The sequence below is a fragment of the Phodopus roborovskii genome, unplaced genomic scaffold (genome assembly GCF_943737965.1).
Source record: "Phodopus roborovskii unplaced genomic scaffold, PHOROB, whole genome shotgun sequence".
Classification (NCBI taxonomy): domain Eukaryota; kingdom Metazoa; phylum Chordata; class Mammalia; order Rodentia; family Cricetidae; genus Phodopus; species Phodopus roborovskii.
The window spans coordinates 18,779,674-18,795,405 of NW_026126563.1; the positions used below are offsets into that span (position 1 = coordinate 18,779,674).

At 33.5% G+C, this 15,732-nt stretch overlaps 1 pseudogene; it reads right to left on the reverse strand.

Moving 5' to 3' along the window:
* Positions 1 to 481: 481 nt before the first annotated feature.
* Positions 482 to 1,238, reverse strand: LOC127234969 (prohibitin 1-like; annotated as a pseudogene).
* Positions 1,239 to 15,732: the final 14,494 nt, after the last annotated feature.

A 15,732-nucleotide genomic window follows, 5' to 3' on the forward strand; every position in this document is an offset into this window, starting at 1 on the left:
ATCATACAGCTTTACCATAAGAATAAGTTCAGAGTGGAGAATCCTGACCAGTGGCTGCATAGTCTTTAGTGTTTCATAGATTCCCAAGAATTTTATTCATTCCTGATTACTTCTTTTAGAACTTTTTAACCCTTCTTTCTGTCTTCCTTCCTTGCTTCTCCATTATCTCCCTCTTTCTTTGCTTCCTTCCTTCCTTCCCTCCTTCCTCTCTTTTGTCCTTTATTTTTTTTTTCTGAACTGACTTTACTTTCATTTTGTTCACTTTAAGGCATATTAAATTTCACAGTGATTTCTAGGGTGGGGAAATAGGAAGGTGTCATTGAGAATGGTGTAGGCAATGGCCTGGTTGGCCTGAGAAGGTGCAAGCAGGGAAGATACCTCATTGGGGATGCAACACAGACTGCCTGGCTGGCCAGTAGGTGATTTTTGGAGAGGAGAAGGGCTGGCAGGCAATATCCTCAGCAGCTTCAGCAGGCACAGCTTAGATACGCCACCTCCTGTGGTGGCCCGTGATTTGGTGGTTGATCAGCTTGGCTGTTCTGGAGTCACCATCAACAGAGATGATGGCTGCCTCTCCTGAGGCTTTGCCTTTTCCACCACAAATCTGGTCCTGTCCACTTCTTGCTGAGTCAACTGTTTGGCTTCCATCACTTCTGTGAATGCCTTTCTGAAGGTCAATTGTGTCATGAACATGCCATCCAGATGGAGCCTAAAAGTTACTGCTCATCTGCCTGCAGATCAGCTCTATCTGGGTGATCAATTCTCTAACATCAAAGTCAGCCACCACTGACTTGATGATCTCTGCGGAGATGGATGACAGCACCCACTCATCATTGTCCTCACTGATGCTGGTGGTGATATGATGAAACTGCATTGCCACTGGCATTGTGATGCTGACATTCTGTAAAACTGTGTATGCAGTGATGACCCATACACACTATGGTCACAAAGAGCCATCAAGGATATTATTGATTTCTGCACCCAAATTATGAAAAAGCAACTCCTTCCCCTACTACAATGTAGTGTGCCCCTCTGAATCAGTACAAGATGACAGCTCTGTGCCCATTATCTGCATTATATAAGGCAGAGTTTGCCATGCCTTCTGCAACTGCTAAAGTCGGGGTGCATTCTCTGATAGATTCACTTTGGCTGCCATGATGCCTTTGTTCCACCCATTCACCCCTGATTTCACTGTAATCTCCCTGTGGAGGATATCCCCCTCTTTGAATGATATTCATCATCCATACATTGCTTATTTATTTATTTATTTATTTATTTAGTGGGGTGCTAGACCACACTGAGTTTTCTCTACCATGCTTCTATGTATAGATCATTTATGGAACTGTGCCTTATGCAGCTATAATTCATTCATTTTCATTCCAATCCAATTCATTATGACTATAGTCTGTTTTGAAACCAGAAGCACAAAATGCTATTTAGGTTTTCTTTTGTGTTTGTTTGTTTGTTTGTTTGTTATGTAGGACAATGCAGTTATGCACTTTCTGGTTTATGCCTTCTCGTGTGAGGCTGTGGCTTAAGCAATAAAAGGTCAGTCATAAATGTATGAACACATATGCCTTTTCACATAACACAGAGGACACTTCTGCTACAGAAAGATGCATAGGCAAACAAAGTTTAGTTTGAATATTGCCAATGGGAAAGGCAAGAAAAACAGACTCTGTTCCATTCAGTAAATGAATTTGAAGCACCTGTACTTTGAAACTTAGAATATGTAGTTAGCCAGAAATATTGGAAATAACATTGATCCAATATAATTGCCTTTGGTCTTTAAAATGTGTGTGTGTGTGTGTGTGTGTGTGTGTGTGTGTGTGTGTGTGTGTTTAAGGATAAACCATTATATTAAGATTCTATACGTAAAACAAAATGTCAAAAGCTGGGAGAAGCATTACACAAAATAACAGTGTAGTAGGATGAAACTATTTAGAGGAAAACAGTCCCAATCTAACTTTGAAATAGAAAATTCTTACTGTATGAAGAAATGGAATGTTGCTATTACAATTGATTTGTTTACTACTTGTATTTGTAATTTATATTTTGCTAGACCATAAACATCCCAGAAGTAAATAACTAAGTCAGTTGACATCTATTTTTTTAAGTTACTTTTTAGCTAGACATGTTTTATAGGCATGAGTATTGTGTTTGCACATCTGTATATGTATGTATGTGTATGTGACTGTTGTCCACAGAGGTAAAACAGTGCATCAGATTTCCTGGAACTGGAGTTATTGATGTTTTTGATCTACTCTATTGATGCTGGAAACTAAACTCAGGCTTTCTGAAAGCAGCAAGTACTCTTAACTGCTGTAGCATTGCTGCTCATTGACCACTAATCTTAATGAACAAAGGAAGAACCAGGTGTTCTCATTTGAAAATGGCTAAAAATTTAGATAACGTAGAAATGCTAAAATAAATCAGCAGTTTTATAAGCTTAATGTTTCTGTAGATTTACTTTTCTTAATTTTCCCACTATATACAGAAGACATATCTGTGTTGTTTTTTCTTCTTAGTTATATAAGACCATCACCCAACATATATTGAGTCCTTAGCTAGTCTTTGATTTCTTTTTGATTTAAATAAAACAGTTCCTAATATTGACATTATACAACTTGTGACTTTGCTCTTAATGCAGTATAGCCGAAGTGTTTTTATGACACTTTAACAAATAACAATGAACAAGGAAAAAACTTTAAAGTTCATACCTATTAGTAAGAGCAAAGTTGTTTCATCACCTCAGTAACAACTGAGTATTTGTTCAGTTACACTGTGCATATCTGGCTTGTTTTTTGGCTTACAGTTTTCACTTATAAATGTAGACTGTGAATAAGCAGTAGGCAGGAAAGGAGTAACAGTCATCATTTGTTCTAAATGACAAACATAATATTCAAAACATCAAAACAGTGATTAAAATTCCAGCCCAGTGTTCACAGGTCACTTGACACAAACTGCACTGCTTTTTCTAGTTTAGATCAGCTCAAAAGAAAAGACAACCTGAAACAGAATCAAAAATGTCCACATATTTATACAGCAGCCATCTCCATGAGAATTAGAAATGCTGAAATTGTCCCCCCATGCCTGAAATTTTTCATTTTTAAAATGGGCTTCTGACATTGCAAATTTGTTTGAATAAACCAATATAATCAGAAGCACACTAGGTTGAAGTATTATAAAGGACACTGTCAATGGTGACAGGCTTGTGACAAATTCTGATTGACAGAGTGATTATGGGTGTATAAATGGACAAACCAAATTGTCGCAGATTGCGTTTGTACACATGCAGGACCTAGATTCAATTCCTACAAAATTGAGAATTTTCATTCAAACCTCTTTGAATTAAATTTAGGTAAAATGTGAATTATTTGGTGCTCTCATAAGATAAACTACTGAATTGAGAAAGATAATAAACCTGAAAGAACTTAAAGCCAATCACATAGGCAGTTCGATTCCCTAGTCCCGAAAGTATTTTTACTATTATTTGATGTTATCATTTTGAGTATTAATACTTTTGGATAGCAAAAACTGTATGCATATATTTAAAACATTTCACAACTTTACCAAATTATTACATATATATGTTTAAACCTACATTTTATGTGTATAAGAAATGCAAATAAATTTAGTAAATATTTATTCATATTTAATAGAAATGTCTGTGATTTTATTATAATTATATAAACAAAAATAGAGTGAGAAGATTTCTTAAAAAGTTACAACTAGGTCTATCACATGATCCAGCTATTGGAAATATAAACAAAAGACTTTATTCTATCATAACTACTCATCCATGTTCATTCATTGCTGCTGTATTCACAATACCAAATAAATGGAAACAACTTATATTTCCAGTACAACTAATTAAGATGAATGAAATTTTCAGGTAAATGGATATGAGATGGAAATAATCATTGTGAGTGAGGTTAGAAAGACAAATGTCACATATTTGCTCTCATATATGTGTATTAATGTTGAAATTTACATAAATGTGTCTCCTTAAAAATACTTATAAATCAGGATATTAGTAATGATCCTGGGGAGACTTTTAAGACAGGGGGGATATGATGGGAGATGTCATTCTATAAATATGTTTCTCATATTGGTTAATGAATAAATCACTGTTGGCCAATAGGAAAGCAAGATAGGTGGGACTAGGAGATAAGGAGGGTTCTGGAAGTAGTAGGGAGGAGATTCAACCTGGAGGATGGAGAGGGTAGAACGCCAGCCCCTCTTTCCGGTAAGATGATACAACGTGAAAATACTTAGATTAATAGAAATGAGTTGATAGTTAAGACAGAGCTAGTTGATAAGAAACTAGTAACTGGTCAATAGCATTATATCAAATGCAGTGTCTCTGAATGTTATTTGAGGCTGGCGTGGCTCTTGGACCAGGCTGACAGGAAAACATGCTCGTAACAGGTATGAAACTAGTGGTATAAAAGTTTAAAGCTGAATAATGGAGCTGAAAAGCCCAAAGTTGGGTAGAGAATGTGAGGGTAGGGTAGAAGAGGGACCACAGGAAGAAAAAATAACATGGAATAGCTTTCAAAAACACACATGGCAACTCACTATTGCAGAAACTTCGTAATATATATACCTGCACACATATACTAAGAGTTTAAGTGAAGATAACCTGTGTGGTGGTTTGAATTAGAATGTTCCCCACAGTTTCATATATTTCAAGGTTTGAATCCCAGTTGGTAGACCTATTAGGAAGGTTTAAGAAGTGTGGCATTGTTGGAGGAATTGTGTCATGGTTGTGGATTTTTAGCTTACAAAATACCACTGCCCAACCCACTCTTACTTGCTCTCCCTGCCTGCCTGTCTGTCTTCCTGGCACTATGTTCCCTACCATGATGGTCATTAAGCAACTCTAGGAAAATGTAAGAATATCTAAATTAAATGTTTTCTTATAAACTACCTGGTCACAGTGGGAAAGAAACTAAGACACCCTTTAATGAGGTAACAATGCTTCTACTAGACATTACTTGGTAGCAAATAGAAATACCTCGTGCCAGTAATTCTTTACCTCCTTTGCAGTAATGTTCCCCAAAATTACAGGGTAGTGTCAATACTTTAGTTGTCCTCTATTACATGATAGTAAGATCCCATCACTGATAATAGACTATGTTTAAGTCATTAAATAATAATCAAACTGTATTCAATTGGCAACTTCATCCCTGCTGCCTAACTTGCATCAAGATGAGAGGTACTATACATTCCAACAAAGGAAAAAAAGTAATCACCAGTCACCCAGCTGTGACTGTGAGACCTCTACAACCATTAGCCTGGAAAAGCATCTTTATTGATGCAATAGTGGCACAAGTTTCATGGGAATAACAAGCTATGTTCTGATTAGGTTTAAGTCTCACACCACAGAACCTTACATGACAACATTAATTGCAGTCAAAAAGCAATGTCTACCTAGTTTATATGCCCCAGGTGAGAACCTAATAATAATATTCTGCTAAAAGAATATAACATTAAATTGATTATTAATCACTTTTTATACCCATAGATTTGTGCCTGTGTTAACTCTCATCAGAGGAGCATCTATTTGCAGTAGACGGTGATTAACATCATGCAGGCCACCACAGGTCGAGGTACAATGCTGAATGACACATCTGTATCAATCTGCTTTTGTCTAGGCTCAGGGATTATTGCAGAACAGGAAGTGAAAAGAGTGTAAGTGCCAGGGATGGTAGATGAGCATAAGGAAACTGTGCATAACTATGCAGTCGCACGCAGAACTCACAGCATGCAAAAGACCTGTGCAAGCCTTAACCAGCTAAACAAAACCTGAGTACCTAGAGAAGAGTTAGACATGCAGTTCCACACCTAGCTGAGAAGCCACTTTTGATTTTTAAAAGTGGCAGGAAGAAAGGGCATCTGTTTTTGTTTGTTCATCCATTTGTGTGATTTTTAAGTTTGCAACTCTTGTCAGGTTGACAAAAATAATCAATACATTGGATGAAATTCTCAAGTAGTAATAAAAATGATCGATCAATAAACTTACTTCTCCTGCAACCAGATTTATGATATAATCTCAGAATAGCATTCCATGGTTTCAGGATTCAGGAATGTTTTTGTTTATTCAGTTATCAGGAGTCTTCATTACAGCATTAATTATTGTTTGTAGTCCTGCAGGTGTGAAGAATCATCTTCATGGGGTGACAGGGAGACTGTGACACTCAACAGAGTAAAGACACTGGCTTTTCTCCAGTATTCTCTGCAAGGCTGGTAAGCTCATCTCCCCTCCCCCACCTTTTTCTTTCCTAAAAAGAACAGAGTATAACTAATGTCATATTGCAAGTATTAAGCATCAGTTAACTCCTGTGAGCATGATTTGTTGTTGTTGTTTTCTGTTTGCTTGTTTGTTAAAATTCTGAGACAGGTTAAGTTTTGATTTTAAGCTTTGACTTATAGGAAAATTTCATATTCCTAAGAACTAATATGCTTAGTCATTGATTATCAGATATGTGTTCTTTCTTTCAGTATTTGTCAGTGTAGCTCTATGATGGGATAATTCAGCAAAGTAATCTTAATAGCTAATTATTTTCCATTGCTAAAAATTTTCCTGTGTATATCTCTTAAGTGATTAATGTGAAGGAAAACACTTGTCATACAAAATGATCAAAATAACCTTCTTAGTAATGCAAAAAGAAGAAAAATCCTTCTTATAATGAAAAGTTCTATTGTGTTTCAACTACCATAAATAGATATATCTCTCAATATTACATATAAAAAATAAAATTCTGGGTTTATATTTGCCTAGATTATAGCCAAAACGTAGAGTTGATTTTGAGAACAACATTATCATCAGTACTCTTGCATGTTACCATTTACAAAATCGTGTACATATAATGTTGCTCTTAGAACAATAAGGGGTTAATAGAACTTTGCATAAGCCCAACATATTCTTCTGTGATATATATTTAATAAGGAAAATACTTGAATAAAATACTTGAATTAGTGTTTCCACCTGGTACAAATTTTTTTTTAATAAATAGCCTTCACATTCAGTAATGGGTAGGAATTTGTTGAGTGTCAAAAGAGATAATCCAAAATAATAGTCATTTGAACAAATTACAAATTTATTTCTCTCATCCAAAATAGTTGCAGAAATTCATTGCTAAGAAAGCCCAGGCTTTCTCTCCTTTCACCTTTAAATTTTATAGTCCACTGATTTTTATTCTTTGTTCTCTATACATCCTTACATCAAGTAACCAACTTAAAAAAGGAGGAAATAGAAACAGCTACATCATTTCAAATATTCTTCCTAGAGGGAAAAATCTCAAAGTTTGGTGAGATAAACATTTGAAAGTGGGCTGATATTGTTTAATAAAAGGCTGTGTGATATTTTCACCATTGACGTTTATTTGTATCTTTCATGAAACTCTAGCTTTGTTGTCCCTGCTTACTGACTATTAAAGGCCAACATGTGTCTAATACATATTCATCTAAGCCAAGTTCTATATTTTGTCATCTACTTTGAATGTCTAAGCATGGAAAATCTGAACTTGACCTAATTTGCCCTCCAACCCCAAACCCAGGAAACTCTATGGCACTGACGGAGGAGACATGGGTAGCAAAGTATGCTACTAATAAAGCAGGTAAAGAGGAAAAATGAAAGCATAGGAAATAAATTCATAAAAATCTGTTTTAAACATGTTAAAGCAATATATTCCTTACCTGTGCTTTTGTTACATATTTTATTCTAATTACTAGGCAATATTAGGTTACATTTAAGTTTCTTGTGAGTGAGTGCCTGAAATCAGAAATATTTCAATTTCATGGTTATATAATCAATAAATTTAGAGCATGTTTTTGTCTTTGTTTAGTGAAAATGTATCAAATAGCATGTTTTAACCAAGTCAAAACATTAAAAATAGCATTAAAAATGTAAATTCATTAATTTTACTCGATTAACATGGATATTATTTTGATTAATAATGGTTATTTAATTAAATAATCATATGTATAATAAAATTTAAAAGAATATATAAATCTGGCACAGTTCTAAAACATATCAATAAATTTATAAAAATTAATTATGCTATTTAAACTCAAGTAAGATGAGGAATATACTTCCTAATATAAAATCAAAATCACTTTACTGCCCATTACTCATGAGTAAGTAATTGCCTATTCAAATCAGCTTTTTGTGATTCAATTTCAGCTGATTTAAAATAGGGTAGAACTCTGTGTCTATAATAAGGACATAGTTTATTAGAATTTTCCTTTATAATAAGATCACTAATTTTATATTAAATTGAGTATACTTGTGCTATTACAAACATATTTAGAAGAATTTACTCATGTTTATTATGTTTATAATTTCCAAATGAAGTCATTGTTGCAACAGTTTTGTATTGTTGGCCATCAACTTTGAATTATTCTCTGAGATTTATGCTAAATGCCATTTTCCATTATAATTTATTATTAATTCTACAAATGAATAAAATGTAATTATACTTTATCTTTCACAGGCAACAATGGCTTTGTTGCTTCATGTTCATATGGTATTTCAAACTTTCAAATTAGTTACAGAGGAAAATTCTCTTAAATTGATTTTTAAATGATTAAATATGCAAATATTCTTTTTTTGCAATATGTGCAGAAAGGGAGAAAATTAGTGTATTTTACTCTGAAAAGGATTTGGTATTTAAAAACCTTTACCTAGATAAACAGTACAATTGCTAGCAATTCTCTTTGGGAATTAAGACGATATTCAGCATAATGAACCACCCTACTAGATTATTTTTGACACTTTAATAATTGTTTTATTCTTTTCACATTTTAAAATCCTTTATTATTTTCTATTTCTGTCACTACCAATTTTACTCTTTAATCTCACCTTATTATCTTGTCATTTAATACTTCTCATTTTCCCTCTTCTCCCAAGATATTTCTTGTCCTGAAAATTCACATTTGAACATTTTTCTCAGTTCAGAATGTTGTATCAACTGCCCATCTTTAAAACATCTTAAGCTACATTTTCTGAATTTTTCCACTAGTATAAAGCTATATGTTTTTGTTAAGTTTAGAACATGAAATAAATATTTTTTCGGGACCATATTAAATTTATAATTGTCTTGGAAGAAACGTTTAGTTAAAACTTCTTTACTTAAAATATAATGTAAATTTAATCAAGAGAAAGTAGTTGAATACACACAAATAATGAGAATTTGCCCACAAACATTTACTTCTTTGAGTTTTTGACATCTGCTTATATCGATTCAGAATGTAAGGCGTGTTTTTCAAACTAGAAGGTGAGTGATGCAATGGATATCTTTTCAGAAGGGATACATCCTTACAAGGTAGGACAAAATGTAATCATCTATGAAAAATAAATAATTATAACATTTTTATCAGGCAAAGTTTGGACAAGTTCATTTCCTGTCTAAATAGTCATATGTGATTGTATTTCAACCTCAGTTGACACCCAAGATTTGGCCCCATTCTAAAAAAGTATAAACAAGTAATATTTATAAATGTGATCTTTGTGCCCAATGCAACAACATGTCTTCAACCCAATATTCATTGATGTTTCAAATATTTATGTGCTTTAAAAAATTTATGAGTACTAGAAGAAGTTAATAGAAAATAATACATTCTTTAAGAGACTTGCTTTTAAGCATTACATCTTAAATATATGATTTTAAATTAATTCTATTTTTTGTAAAAGAGAGAAGGGATGACCCATATATGAGGAGAAGAGTCATAGAATCAGATGTGTGGGGAGGAGGCAGACCTGACAAATAAGCATATTATACTTCAGTCCTTACTAATCATCTTTGTTCATGTAGTTGTCTAAGCCATTTACCATAATGTTAAATGAATACACATTATTGGAAAATAAATAATAATAAGACATATTCACCTTTCAGATTCACAAATTCTTATCATGATCTCAACTGAAACATCCACCTATAGTGAAGGTCTGGATAAAGTGGACAGGGTTAGCATTAGGCTTAAAATACTTCATAGATAACATTAATGGATTATCATATGGTAAACCATCACTGCATCCCCAGGATGAAGCCTACTTGATTATGGTTGGTGACTTCACCGATGTATTCTTGGATTCGATTTGCCTGTATTTTATTAAGTAATTTTTGTCAATGTCCAGGAGGTGTATTGGTCTGTAGTTCTCTTTTTCAAGTTGTGTCTTTGTTATCACGGTAATTGTAGCCTTGTAAAAAGAGTTTGGCAATGACCCTTCTTCTGCTTCTATTGTATGGAGCACTTTGAGGAGTATTAGTATTAGCTGTTCTTTGAAATTTGAAATATTGAAATAATTATGCACTGAAACCATCTGGCCCTGGGCTTTTTTGGGAGGGGGCGTGTTGGGATACTGATACCATAATAGAGGGGACCATTATAGATTTAAGAAGAAATCTGGCACTAGGGAAATGCCCAGAGATCTACAAGGATGATGCCAACTAACAATTTAAGCAATACTGGGAAATCTACCTTTAATCCCCTTAAATGCTATCCTAGAGCCTTCATACAGTAGCTCATGGAAGCAGAAGCAGATACCCATAGCTAAACACTGAGCTGAACTGGAATCCAGTTGCAGATGGGGAGGAATGATGAGCAAAAATGTCAAAACCAGGCTGGAGAAACTCACAGAATCAGCTGACCTGAACAAGGGGGTGTCATGCACCCCAGTCTGATAGCTTGGAAACCAGCATAGGACCAACTCAGACCCACTGAATGTGGTTGTTAGTTAGGAAGACTGGACAGTCTATGGGACTCTAGTAATGGATCAGTATTTATCCCTAGTATACGAATGGATTTTGGGAGTCCATCTCACATAGAGGGTTACTCTCTCAGCCTAGACACATGCGGAATGGGCCTAGGCACTGTTCCAAATGATTTGACAGACTTTGAAGGCTCCCTATGGAAGGCTTCGCCCCTCCTGGGGAGCAGAAAGGAGATGGTCTGGAGTTTGGTGGGTGTGATATGGGAGGATGGTAGAGTGAGGGAACTGGGATTGACATGTAAAACAACCATGTTTCAATTTTAAATAAAAAAAAAAAGGGAAAAGAAAAAAAATAACACATGCCACATATTTCCCCATGTTAATGCAGCTCAGCTCTAGTGCATCTTACAATATCATAGTCATAATGCTTTTAGAGATTAGTACAGTAAGAGTGCTAAGAGTTGTTGGTAAAGATGTCATTACAGGGGCTGGAGCACTGGCTGAGTGGTTAAAAGCACTTGCTGTTCATGCAAAGGATGCTAGTTCAATTGTGAGCACTTCCATGGGATGTCTCACAGCCTTCACAAGGATAGCTCTAAGGAGCCCTATGACCTCTTCTGAATTCTTCAAGGGTATTCACTGATATGTTCACAAAACCCCATGTTGCCACAGACTTATATACATATAATAACTAAGATACATCTTTAAAAGAATTCCATTTTTTGAGCTAAAATAACAGAAACCTCAAAAATTAGGTAAGGGTGAGGTTTTATTCCTCCTTCTGTTATCAGATATAAGATTATCATCAAATTCTTTTACTGACCTCAGCAGGACACAGTCTAATATCTATATAATACTTTCTATAACTTTTTTCATATTAAAATACATGGTCAGAAAGTGGATCAGTTTTGGCAGAAAGTGGCTTAAATGTATCTCCATAAAAATAATTTATGTCTATTTATAACTACATCAATACATAAATTTTAACAATTTATAATTTATAACTTGTGTATTCCTTTAATGTTGAGATAAAATAGATGCAGCCAGGCAGAATTTGAAATAAATTATCTACACTATTAATTACAGGAAAATGTATAACATTGTTTCTGCTTTTTTCTGTTTTCTTATCGATTTACTTTTTGATAATTTATTGATTATTTTTGGGTAATTAGTGAGATGCTTTTGAAGTAATTTGCATTATTTGTGTATTTATTTATTTACTTGAGAGTTTTATATACTAGTATTGTTTCCTACCATTTTTATTCCTCTGTCCCAATCCCTCCCTCATTTTTATTCATTATAAATTGCTGTTACATCATTTATCTATTGCAAACAGTTTCAGTAGTGAAGGGTGAGAGCTACACATATTTGTGGGTATAAAGATAAGTGCTAAAAATAGATTTTAAAATCACATTGGTTTAAGGAAATGATAGTCTAGGTTCTCCTTTAGGATCTATGACCTACCAGCTTTATTACTTGGCTAAGTTTACATTGCCAGTAATACATACAATTTTCTTCAAATCAGATAAACAGAAAAGTATGTTGTCAAATCACTCTGTAAGTTATATGAAAATTAAAGGCTTATATTCAGATGTTTCAACTGAATTGATAATTGCTCATGGCTAAAGGTTCGTGCATGAATACACTAATAATTAGTTATCATTAAAAGGTAAACTTAACTTTCAATTTTTGCTTAGGAACTCAATTCTAAGTATAGGTTTTTCAAATTTCTAATAATGCATCCAATGACCAATAGCACAATAGAACCATGTACTATTTGTTGGTCAGTATTTATAGACTCCAAATGAAAAATTTTTGCATTGAAACTAAACATTCATGTACACTTCAGATCAATGAAAATTGGCCGAAAAGTAGTTATCAACAATGAATTGTTATTATGCTCTAGGCATTATTGGAAACAATCTTGATGCATTTATGGTTCACAGAAAACAAAAAGAAAGCATTGAGAAAATGCAAAGAATGTTAATGATGCTCTGTTGGAAAGAGGTTTAGTGGCTAGAACCAGAACATAAGCACTAAAGAACTGGTAGGACATGATGGGTGAGAGGGTAGTTGGCATTCCTACCCTTATTCTCCTGTTTTGTGACATCTTCAAACCTGTTACTTGTTTCTAAATACTGATAAAATTATTATTCTAATCCTGTGTTTGATGAGAAACACTGATTTTCAGGGTAAACATTCATTTAAGTGACAGTAACAGGCCTCTCTCTCTCTCTCTCTCTCTCTCTCTATATATATATATATATATATATATATATATATATATATATATATATATATTTAGCCTGTTACTGAATGTTGACACAAATTAATAAATTCTATTTGTGTCAACATTCAGTAACAAGCTACTTTTAAAATATGATTTTAAGTGAAGATATTAATCATATTTTGATTATAAATAGTATTAGGAAGATAATACCAAACTTATTTTTCTACACATACCAGAGCCCCTAACTTCATAAAGTAAAAAAAAAGGTAAGTTACAAATTTACATGACTCAGTGGCTTGTTTCTCTATACCTTAAGGAATGTTGTGACATAAACTATAACCAGGATATCTTGTTACCATTGCTGAAACATTCATGGCCAGCATAGATAAGGACTGGGAAACAGAATCTTACAAATGTGTTGCAAACAATCTTTGACTTCTGTAAATAATTTGATGATTTATTTATTGTTATTTCATTTATGTATCATTCATTTGGGCTATGTGTTCCATCTTCATCTCTCTTCAAAGTTGATAGCTACACTTCTGTATAACTACTTATTTGGGGACAATAAAGCTGTCATCTTTGTAGATGCCTGCTTTCCAACCATCAATCCATGATCATATATAGAGCTAGTGAGAACATTGTCCCATTGCAGCTGCATTGAAGCCTTGTGTCTTATTCTCTTTAAGAATCTATTTTAGTTACATCACAATTCCCTTTTTAACATGTAGCAGAATTTTATCTTATAAAAATTGCTGAAATTTTCATTGATAAGTAACTATTTTTGAGTCTAGAGGATGCCATATGTTCACATATATCCCTATATAAATTTATCAATTTTATTCCCATAATTATTGGGAAATCACAGAATAAGAATCATAAATGATAGTTGACAATACTGACAGGCAGTAGGTACAGTAGGGATAAATATATTGTGTGATAACATAGAGTTACTTCCACATTCCCACCCAATGTGTATGAATTAAATATATGGTTACAAGCTATAGAATTTTGAAAATTACAGCTAATACAATAAGGTATCCAGGAACATGTTAAGAACAGCCATGGTATGTAGGATCACAAAGCAAGGATCAGATAATGATTCTCAAAGTCACTAATGAAGACAAAACCCAGTAATGAAATCCCATTTAGTCTGTATAAAGGCAATCTGTTGACATTACCTGCATGATGATTTGTGGGGAAAGGCAACATTATGAAAGGCAGAAGAAACCATTTCAATTATTTACTTTACTAATAATCGTGGCAAATATGTAAGAGAAGTGATTTAAAGAAAGGTTTTGGGTTTATGGAACCACATATTTCAGTTTCACAGGGAAGGATAAGTATGGAAGCTACATCTTGTCAGTCCTCTGTGAAGGAAGCATGGAATTCTGGCTCTTGCCAACTTTCTCTATCTGGAAGCAGTCAGCTCATAAAAGATGGTGTGCATCAACTTCCAGGCCTGCTGGTCATGAACCTCCATGTACTTCTCTTCCTTAAGGTCCAACAATCTTCTAAGCAGCATCACTAACTGGGGAACAAGTATTCAAGAACATGAGTCTGTGGGGACATTTCATATTCAAAACATTGGGCAAGTAAAACAGAATGAAAAGAATAGATAGGTCACTGCAATGTGCATTAAAATGCATACTTAGACCATTAAAGAGAAAGTAACATTATTAAAAACATAAATCAAAACAAGTAAATGAAAATATTGTATATGTAAACGTAGAGTGAACGGTATTGAGCTCCTGTAGTCATCCTCTCAAATGTCTCACATAAGCTTATGGATGAAAGTGTTAGAAAAAAGTTCTGGAAAAATGATAGAAAAAGTTCATAGCCACAAAATCAAAGAAGATATTCTAAAACTTACAATCAATAATTGAGTCAAATTATGGAAGTCCACAGACTAGATAAGCTACTTAAAATTAATTAATTTGAAGAAAGTTCAAAGTGACATACCACTCTCAGTATAAAGCAAGTGAATTTGGGAAAAATGCAAATGTAGATGATGTAAACTTTGTGATCTAAATAAATAAAATGTCAGTTGGCACTCCTAAATTTATTTAAAGCTATGCAAAGTGTACAAGAATTCTGCTGTCATATTAAAGAGGCATTCATGAACTTACACAAAATTCAATTACTTAAATATTGTAAGTGGCATCATTTTGTCATGATGTAATAAATTTAAAAGGCAATATGATATAACCTAATTCTTATGTGCTTATCCTTTATTCTTGCCAGATAATCTATCTATTGGAAAAAATGAATTATTGCAATAACCTATTATTAATGAGTTGATGTTAATCTGTGTTTTTAAATCAATTTGTATTTTTTTTAATGAAAATAGTGGCACCATTGTTAGGTTCACAATTCATCAATGTTTAGATTAGTAATGGCCTCTTGATTAACTGTTCTTTTGATTAGAAAGAAGTGTCCCTATTTTTCTTTGGTACTCTGCAGCAACCCTTCATTAGTGTTATTCTTGCTATATATATTTGGTGACAGAAGCCTGTTTAAAAAAAAATTGAGCTTTCAGAAAAGGCAATACAAATGGCCACCTGTTTATACTTAAGAAGATTTTCACTGTTACTTTTAAAACCATGCATGTATAAAAAAGCATTCAAATTATTTTGTGTTTCATTATTCTGAAAATATATGTTGACTAGAGAATAAAACAAATAAAAGCATTGTCTTTTTCATAATTTTTCAAGTATAAAGCAAAAAGAACAAGACAGGGACAACCTAACCCAAACTGTGTGAGTTGCTTCTTTTGAGAGAT